Source organism: Chiloscyllium punctatum, chromosome 18, assembly GCF_047496795.1.
Source record: "Chiloscyllium punctatum isolate Juve2018m chromosome 18, sChiPun1.3, whole genome shotgun sequence".
Classification (NCBI taxonomy): domain Eukaryota; kingdom Metazoa; phylum Chordata; class Chondrichthyes; order Orectolobiformes; family Hemiscylliidae; genus Chiloscyllium; species Chiloscyllium punctatum.
In genome coordinates this window covers 98,508,518-98,516,247 of record NC_092756.1, presented here as the reverse complement: position 1 = coordinate 98,516,247, position 7,730 = coordinate 98,508,518, and the positions used below count along the sequence as shown (strand labels likewise).

At 72.8% G+C, this 7,730-nt stretch overlaps 1 protein-coding gene across 3 annotated transcripts in view; it reads left to right on the top strand.

Moving 5' to 3' along the window:
* The first annotated feature begins 212 nt into the window (after positions 1-212).
* The window catches only part of LOC140489393 (trinucleotide repeat-containing gene 6B protein-like), a 224,314-nt gene continuing 216,796 nt past the window's right edge, over positions 213-7,730 (top strand). For 2 of the 3 annotated variants that reach the window (XM_072588900.1, XM_072588896.1), the window contains exon 1: positions 213-425. The gene's annotated coding sequence lies outside the window, so the exon portion shown is untranslated. The remainder of the gene's footprint in view (positions 426-7,730) is intronic. The other variant, XM_072588897.1, reaches the window with a different exon arrangement.

Here is a 7,730-nt window from a genome sequence, read left to right as displayed (position 1 = left end):
ATTTTTAAAAAGGCGGGACTGACATGTGAATGGCATCTTTACTACACAATAGCACATCGACGAAGGCGGGACATCTTGATAGACGTGGCGTTCAACCAATCGTATTAGGGAATATCCTTGATAGACGTCCCTGTTATCCAATAGAACAAAGAGGCTGGATGGAAGGCTGAGCACTGGGAGCGAATAGTGGTCGTGGTAGCGGCTGAGGGGGGCGTTGCTAAGTGGCGGAGTTGTGTTGTGTTGTGATGCTCACCGAGAAAGTTTCTCAGCGAATTCCTTGCCCCGTTTCGTGTTGCTGAGCGAGGAGAGAAAATTCCTGAGGAGAGCGAGTGCAATCGGAGATTTCAGGAGTCAGTGGGATAACCGGGAGCGTGGCCGCCGGAAGGATAGAGTTCCAGAAGATTCTGCGGGAGCCGCGGTTAGCGGTAACTCTGAGCCCATTTGTTTGTGAGGAGTTAGTGTCCGGGGTCAGGGTCAGGGTCGGGGTCGGGGTCGGGGTTAATGAGGTGCCGTGAGGCAATTGCTACCCGCGGAGGTCTATAGGACCCCCCCCCCCGCCCGATCTGACAGTTATTCTCCACCGTCCCAGGGCGGGCTGGTGCCCCTCCCCCCACCAACGTCGGAATCTGAACCCCCTTTTATTCCTCAGAACCCCCTCCACTCAAACCCCCAACGCCCCCCGACCCCCTCCCCCTTCCCCCCCCCCCGACCCCCTCCTCCCCCCCCCCCCTCCGCCCCCTCCCCTCTCCCCACCGACACCCTCACCCCCCCACCTCTCCCCCCCACCTCTCCCCCCTCACCACCCCCTCACCCCCCCACCTCTCTCCCCTCCCCCCCTCCCCCCTCCTCCCCTCCCCTCCCCCCCTCCCCTCCCTCCCCTCCCCCCCCTCCCCTCCCCTCCCCCCTCCCCTCCCCTCCCCCCTCCCCCCCCTCCCCCCCTCCCCCCTCCCCTCCCCCCCCTCCCCCCCCCTCCCCCCCCCTCCCCCCTCCCCTCCCCCCTCCCCTCCCCCCCCTCCCTCCCTCCCCTCCCCCCCTCCCCTCCCCCTCTCCCCCCTCCCCCCCCTCCCCTCCCCCCCCTCCCCCCTCCCCTCCCCCTCTCCCCTCTCCCCCTCTCCCCCCCCCACCCTCCCCTCCCCCTCTCCCCTCTCCCCCCCTCCCCTCTCCCCCCTCCCCTCCCCTCTCCCCCCCCTCCCCTCCCCTCCCCTCTCCCCCCCCCTCCCCTCCCCTCTCCCCCCCCCTCCCCTCCCCTCTCCCCCCCCCTCCCCTCCCCTCTCCCCCCCTCCCCTCTCCCCCCCTCCCCTCTCCCCCCCTCCCCTCTCCCCCCCTCCCCTCTCCCCCCTCCCCTCTCCCCCCCTCCCCCCTCCCCTCTCCCCCTCTCCCCCTCTCCCCCCCTCCCTCTCCCCTCTCCCCCCCTCCCTCTCCCCCTCTCCCCCTCTCCCCCCCTCCCCTCTCCCCCTCTCCCCCCCTCCCCTCTCCCCCTCTCCCCCCCTCCCCTCTCCCCCTCTCCCCCCCCTCCCCTCTCCCCCCCTCCCCTCTCCCCCCCACCCCTCTCCCCCCCACCCCTCTCCCCCCCCCCCTCCCCCCCCTCCCCCCCCTCCCCCCCCTCCCCCCCTCCCCCCCCTCCCCCCTCCCCCCCCTCCCCCCCCTCCCCCCCCTCCCCCCCCTCCCCCCCCCCCTCCCCCCCCTCCCCCCCCTCCCCCCCCCCCCCCCCTCCCCCCCCTCCCCCCCCTCCCCCCTCCCCCCCCCTCCCCCCTCCCCCCCCTCCCCCCCTCCCCCCTCCCCCCCCCTCCCCCCTCCCCCCCCTCCCCCCTCCCCCCCCTCCCCCCCTCCCCCCTCCCCCCCCTCCCCCCTCCCCCCCCTCCCCCCTCCCCCCTCCCCCCTCCCCCCTCTCCCCTCTCCGCTCTCCCCCCGCTCACCCCTCTCCGCTCTCCCCCCCCCCTCTCCGCTCTCTCCGCTCTCCCCCCCCTCCCCCCTCTCCGCTCTCCCCCCCCCCTCCCCCCCCCTCCCCCCTCTCCGCTCTCCCCCCCTCCCCCCTCTCCGCTCTCCCCCCCTCCCCCCTCTCCGCTCTCCCCCCCTCTCCGCTCTCCCCCCCCTCCCCGCTCTCCCCCCCCCTCCCCGCTCTCCCCCCCTCCCCGCTCTCCCCCCCCTCCCCGCTCTCCCCCCCCTCCCCCGCTCTCCCCCCCCTCCCCGCTCTCCCCCCCCTCCCCCCTCTCCCCCCCCTCCCCCCTCTCCCCCCCCTCCCCCCTCTCCCCCCTCTCCCCCCCCTCCCCCCTCTCCCCCCCCTCCCCCCTCTCCCCCCCCTCCCCCCTCTCCCCCCCCTCCCCCCTCTCCCCTCTCCCCCCTCTCCGCTCTCCCGGCCCTCCCCCCTCTCCGCCCTCCCGCCCTCCCCCCTCTCCGCCCTCCCCCCTCTCCGCCCTCCCGCCCTCCCCCCTCTCCGCCCTCCCCCCTCCCCCCTCTCCGCCCTCCCCCCCTCCCCCCTCTCCGCCCTCCCCCCTCCCCCCTCTCCGCCCTCCCGCCCTCCCCCTCTCCGCCCTCCCCCCTCTCCGCCCTCCCCCCTCTCCGCCCTCCCCCCCTCTCCGCCCTCCCCCCTCTCCGCCCTCCCCCCTCTCCGCCCTCCCCCCTCTCCCCCTCTCCGCCCTCCCCCCTCTCCGCCCTCCCCCCTCTCCGCCCTCCCCCCCTCTCCGCCCTCCCCCCTCTCCGCCCTCCTCCCCCCCCCCCTCTCCGCCCTCCCCCCTCTCCGCCCTCCCCCCCTCTCCGCCTCCCCCCTCTCCGCTCTCCCCCCTCTCCTCTCCCCCCCCTCTCTCCCCCCCCCTCTCTCCCCCCCCCTCTCTCCCCCCCCCCTCCTCCCCCCCCTCTCTCCCCCCCCTCTCTCCCCCCCCTCTCTCCCCCCCTCTCACCCCCCTCCCCCCCCCTCTCCCCCCCCCTCTCTCCCCCCCCGTCTCTCCCCCCCCCTCTTCCCCCTCTCTCCCCCCCCTCTCTCCCCCCCCCTCTCTCCCCCCCCCTCTCTCCCCCCCCTCTCTCCCCCCCCCTCTCTCCCCCCCCTCTCTCCCCCCCCCTCTCTCCCCCCCCTCTCTCTCCCCCCCGTCTCTCCCCCCCCCGCTCTCCCCCCCCGTCTCTCCCCCCCCTCTTCCCCCTCCCCCCCCTCCCCCCCTCCCCCTCCTCCCCCCCCCCCTTCCCCCCTCCCACCCTCCCCCCCCCTCCCCCCCCCTCCCCCCTCTTCCCCCCCTCTTCCCCCCCCTCTTCCCCCCCCCTCTTCCCCCCCCTCTTCCCCCCCCCTCTTCCCCCCCCTCTTCCCCCCCCTTCCCCCCCCTCTTCCCCCCCCTTCCCCCCCCCCCCCTCTTTCCCCTCCACCCCCCGACCCCCCCCTCCCCCTTCCACCTTCCCCCCGGCCCCCCCTCCCCCCCCCCCCCCTCCCCCCCCCTCCCCCCCCCCTCCCCCCCTCCCCCCCCTCCCTCCCCCCCCTCCTCCCCCCCCCCTCCCCCCCCTCTCCCCCCCCCTCCCCCCCCCCTCCTCCCCCCCCCCCTCCCCCCCCTCCTCCCCCCCCCCCCCCCCTCCCCCCCCCCTCCCCCCCCTCCCCCCCCTCCCCCCCCCTCCCCCCCTCCCCCTCCCTCCCCCCTCCCCCTCCCCCTCCCCCCCCTCCCACCCCCCCCCCTCCCCCTCCCTCCCCCCCTCCCCCTCCCCTCCCTCCCCCCCTCCCCCTCCCTCCCCCCTCCCCCTCCCTCCCCCCCACCCCTCCCTCCCCCCCCTCCCCCTCTCCCCCCACCCTCCCCCTCTCCTCCCCACTCCCCCCCCTCCCCTCTCCCCCCCTCCCCTCTCCCCCCCCTCCCCTCTCCCCCCCCCTCCCCTCTCCCCCCCCTCCCCTCTCCCCCCCCCTCCCCTCTCCCCCCCCTCCCTCCCCCCCTCCCCTCTCCCCCCCTCCCCTCTCCCCCCCTCCCCTCTCCCCCCCTCCCCTCTCCCCCCCTCCCCTCTCCCCCCCCTCCCCCTCCCCCCCTCCCCTCTCCCCCCCTCCCCTCTCCCCCCCTCCCCTCTCCCCCCCTCCCCTCTCTCTCCCCCCCCTCCCCCCCCCTCCCCCCCCTCCCCCCCCTCCCCCCCCCTCTCCCCCCCCTCTCCCCCCCCTCTCCCCTCTCCCCCCCCTCTCCCCCCCCTCTTCCCCCCCCTCTTCCCCCCCCTCTTCCCCCCCTCTTCCCCCCCTCTTCCCCCCCCCTCTTCCCCCCCCCTCTTCCCCCCCCTCTTCCCCCCCCCTCTTCCCCCCCCCTCTTCCCCCCCCTCTTTTCCCCCCCTCTTTTCCCCCCCTCTTTTCCCCCCCTCTTTCCCCCCCTCTTTTCCCCCCCTCTTTTCCCCCCCTCTTTTCCCCCCCTCTTTCCCCCCCTCTTTTCCCCCCCTCTTTTCCCCCCCTCTTTTCCCCCCCTCTTTTCCCCCCCTCTTTCCCCCCCTCTTTCCCCCCCCTCCCCCTCTTTTCCCCCCCTCTTTTCCCCCCCTCTTTTCCCCCCCTCTTTTCCCCCCCTCTTTTCCCCCCCTCTTTTTCCCCCCCTCTTTTCCCCCCCTCTTTTCCCCCCCTCTTTTCCCCCCCTCTTTTCCCCCCCTCTTTTCCCCCCCTCTTTTCCCCCCCTCTTTTCCCCCCCTCTTTTCCCCCCCTCTTTTCCCCCCCTCTTTTCCCCCCCTCTTTTCCCCCCCCTCTTTTCCCCCCCTCTTTTCCCCCCCTCTTTTCCCCCCCTCTTTTCCCCCCCTCTTTTCCCCCCCTCTTTTCCCCCCCTCTTTTCCCCCCCCTCTTTTCCCCCCCTCTTTTCCCCCCCTCTTTTCCCCCCCCTCTTTTCCCCCCCTCTTTTCCCCCCCTCTTTTCCCCCCCCTCCGTTCACCCCCCCCCCTCCGTCACCCCCCCCTCCGTTCACCCCCCCCTCCGTTCACCCCCCCCTCCGTTCACCCCCCCCTCCGTTCACCCCCCCCCTCCGTTCACCCCCCCCTCCGTTCACCCCCCCGTCCCCCTCCGTTCACCCCCCCCCTCCGTTCACCCCCCCCCCCCTCCGTTCACCCCCCCCCTCGTTCACCCCCCCCTCCGTCCCCCCCCCCGTTCACCCCCCCCCTCCGTTCACCCCCCCCCTCCGTTCACCCCCCCCCCTCCGTTCACCCCCCCCCCCCCCTCCTTCCTCTTTCTCCCCCCCCTTCTCTTCCCCCCCCTCCTTCTCTGTCCCCCCCCCTCCTTCTCTTTCCCCCCCCTCCTTCTCTTTCCCCCCCTCCTTCTCTTTCCCCCCCCTCCTTCTCTTTCCCCCCCCTCCTTCTCTTTCCCCCCCTCCTTCTCTTTCCCCCCCCTCCTTCTCTTTCCCCCCCCTCCTTCTCTTCCCCCCCCTCCTTCTCTTCCCCCCCCTCCTTCTCTTCCCCCCCCCCTTCTCTTCCCCCCCCCCCTTCTCTTCCCCCCCCTCCTTCTCTTCCCCCCCCTCCTTCTCTTCCCCCCCCTCCTTCTCTTCCCCCCCTCCTTCTCTTCCCCCCCCTCCTTCTCTTCCCCCCCCTTCTCTTCCCCCCCCCCCTTCTCTTCCCCCCCCTCCTTCTCTTCCCCCCCCTCCTTCTCTTCCCCCCCCTCCTTCTCTTCCCCCCCCTCCTTCTCTTCCCCCCCCTCCTTCTCTTCCCCCCCCTCCTTCTCTTCCCCCCCCTCCTTCTCTTCCCCCCCCTCCTTCTCTTCCCCCCCCCTCCTTCTCTTCCCCCCCCCTCCTTCTCTTCCCCCCCCTCCTTCTCTTCCCCCCCCTCCTTCTCTTCCCCCCCCTCCTTCTCTTCCCCCCCCTCCTTCTCTTCCCCCCCCCTCCTTCTCTTCCCCCCCCTCCTTCTCTTCCCCCCCCTCCTTCTCTTCCCCCCCCTCCTTCTCTTCCCCCCCCTCCTTCTCTTCCCCCCCCTCCTTCTCTTCCCCCCCCTCCTTCTCTTCCCCCCCCTCCTTCTCTTCCCCCCCCCTCCTTCTCTTCCCCCCCCCTCCTTCTCTTCCCCCCCCTCCTTCTCTTCCCCCCCCCTCCTTCTCTCCCCCCCCTCCTTCTCTTCCCCCCCCTCCTTCTCTTCCCCCCCCTCCTTCTCTTCCCCCCCCTCCTTCTCTTCCCCCCCCCTCCTTCTCTTCCCCCCCCTCCTTCTCTTCCCCCCCCCTCCTTCTCTTCCCCCCCCTCCTTCTCTTCCCCCCCCTCCTTCTCTCCCCCCCCTCCTTCTCTCCCCCCCCTCCTTCTCTTCCCCCCCCTCCTTCTCTTCCCCCCCTCCTTCTCTTCCCCCCCTCCTTCTCTTCCCCCCCTCCTTCTCTTCCCCCCCCTCCTTCTCTCTCCCCCCCCTCCTTCTCTTCCCCCCCTCCTTCTCTTCCCCCCCCTCCTTCTCTTCCCCCCCCTCCTTCTCTTCCCCCCCTCCTTCTCTCTTCCCCCCCCTCCTTCTCTTCCCCCCCCTCCTTCTCTTCCCCCCCCTCCTTCTCTTCCCCCCCTCCTTCTCTTCCCCCCCTCCTTCTCTTCCCCCCCTCCTTCTCTTCCCCCCCCTCCTTCTCTTCCCCCCCCTCCTTCTCTTCCCCCCCCTCCTTCTCTTCCCCCCCCTCCTTCTCTTCCCCCCCCTCCTTCTCTTCCCCCCCCTCCTTCTCTTCCCCCCCCTCCTTCTCTTCCCCCCCCTCCTTCTCTTCCCCCCCCTCCTTCTCTTCCCCCCCTCCTTCTCTTCCCCCCCCCTCCTTCTCTTCCCCCCCTCCTTCTCTTCCCCCCTCTCCTTCTCTTCCCCCCTCTCCTTCTCTTCCCCCCCCTCCTCTCTTCCCCCCCTCCTTCTCTTCCCCCCCCTCTTCTCTTCCCCCCCCTCCTTCTCTTCCCCCCCCTCCTTCTCTCCCCCCCCTCCTTCTCCTCCCCCCCCTCCTTCTCCTCCCCCCCCTCCTTCTCCTCCCCCCCCCTCCTTCTCCTCCCCCCCCTCCTTCTCTTCCCCCCCTCCTTCTCTTCCCCCCCCTCCTTCTCTCCCCCCCTCCTTCTCCTCCCCCCCCTCCTTCTCCTCCCCCCCCTCCTTCTCCTCCCCCCCCTCCTTCTCCTCCCCCCCCTCCTTCTCCTCCCCCCCCTCCTTCTCCTCCCCCCCCTCCTTCTCCTCCCCCCCCTCCTTCTCCTCCCCCCCTCCTTCTCCTCCCCCCCCTCCTTCTCCTCCCCCCCCTCCTTCTCCTCCCCCCCTCCTTCTCCTCCCCCCCCTCCTTCTCCTCCCCCCCCTCCTTCTCCTCCCCCCCCTCCTTCTCCTCCCCCCCCTCCTTCTCCTCCCCCCCCTCCTTCTCCTCCCCCCCCCTCCTTCTCCTCCCCCCCCCTCCTTCTCCTCCCCCCCCTCCTTCTCCTCCCCCCCCTCCTTCTCCTCCCCCCCCTCCTTCTCCTCCCCCCCCTCCTTCTCCTCCCCCCCCTCCTTCTTCTCCTCCCCCCCCTCCTTCTTCTCCTCCCCCCCCTCCTTCTCCTCTCCCCCCCCTCCTTCTCCTCCCCCCCCTCCTTCTCCTCCCCCCCCTCCTTCTCCTCCCCCCCCTCCTTCTCCTCCCCCCCCTCCTTCTCCTCCCCCCCCCTCCTTCTCCTCCCCCCCCTCCTTCTCTCCTCCCCCCCCTCCTTCTCCTCCCCCCCCCTCCTTCTCCTCCCCCCCCTCCTTCTCCTCCCCCCCCCTCCTTCTCCTCCCCACCCCCTCGTCTCCCGTCCTTCCCCCCCCCCCTCCATATATGTATCTAATGAATCGTAATTTTAATAATTTTACGTGTTATTATGTTATTATCAAAGCTTTCA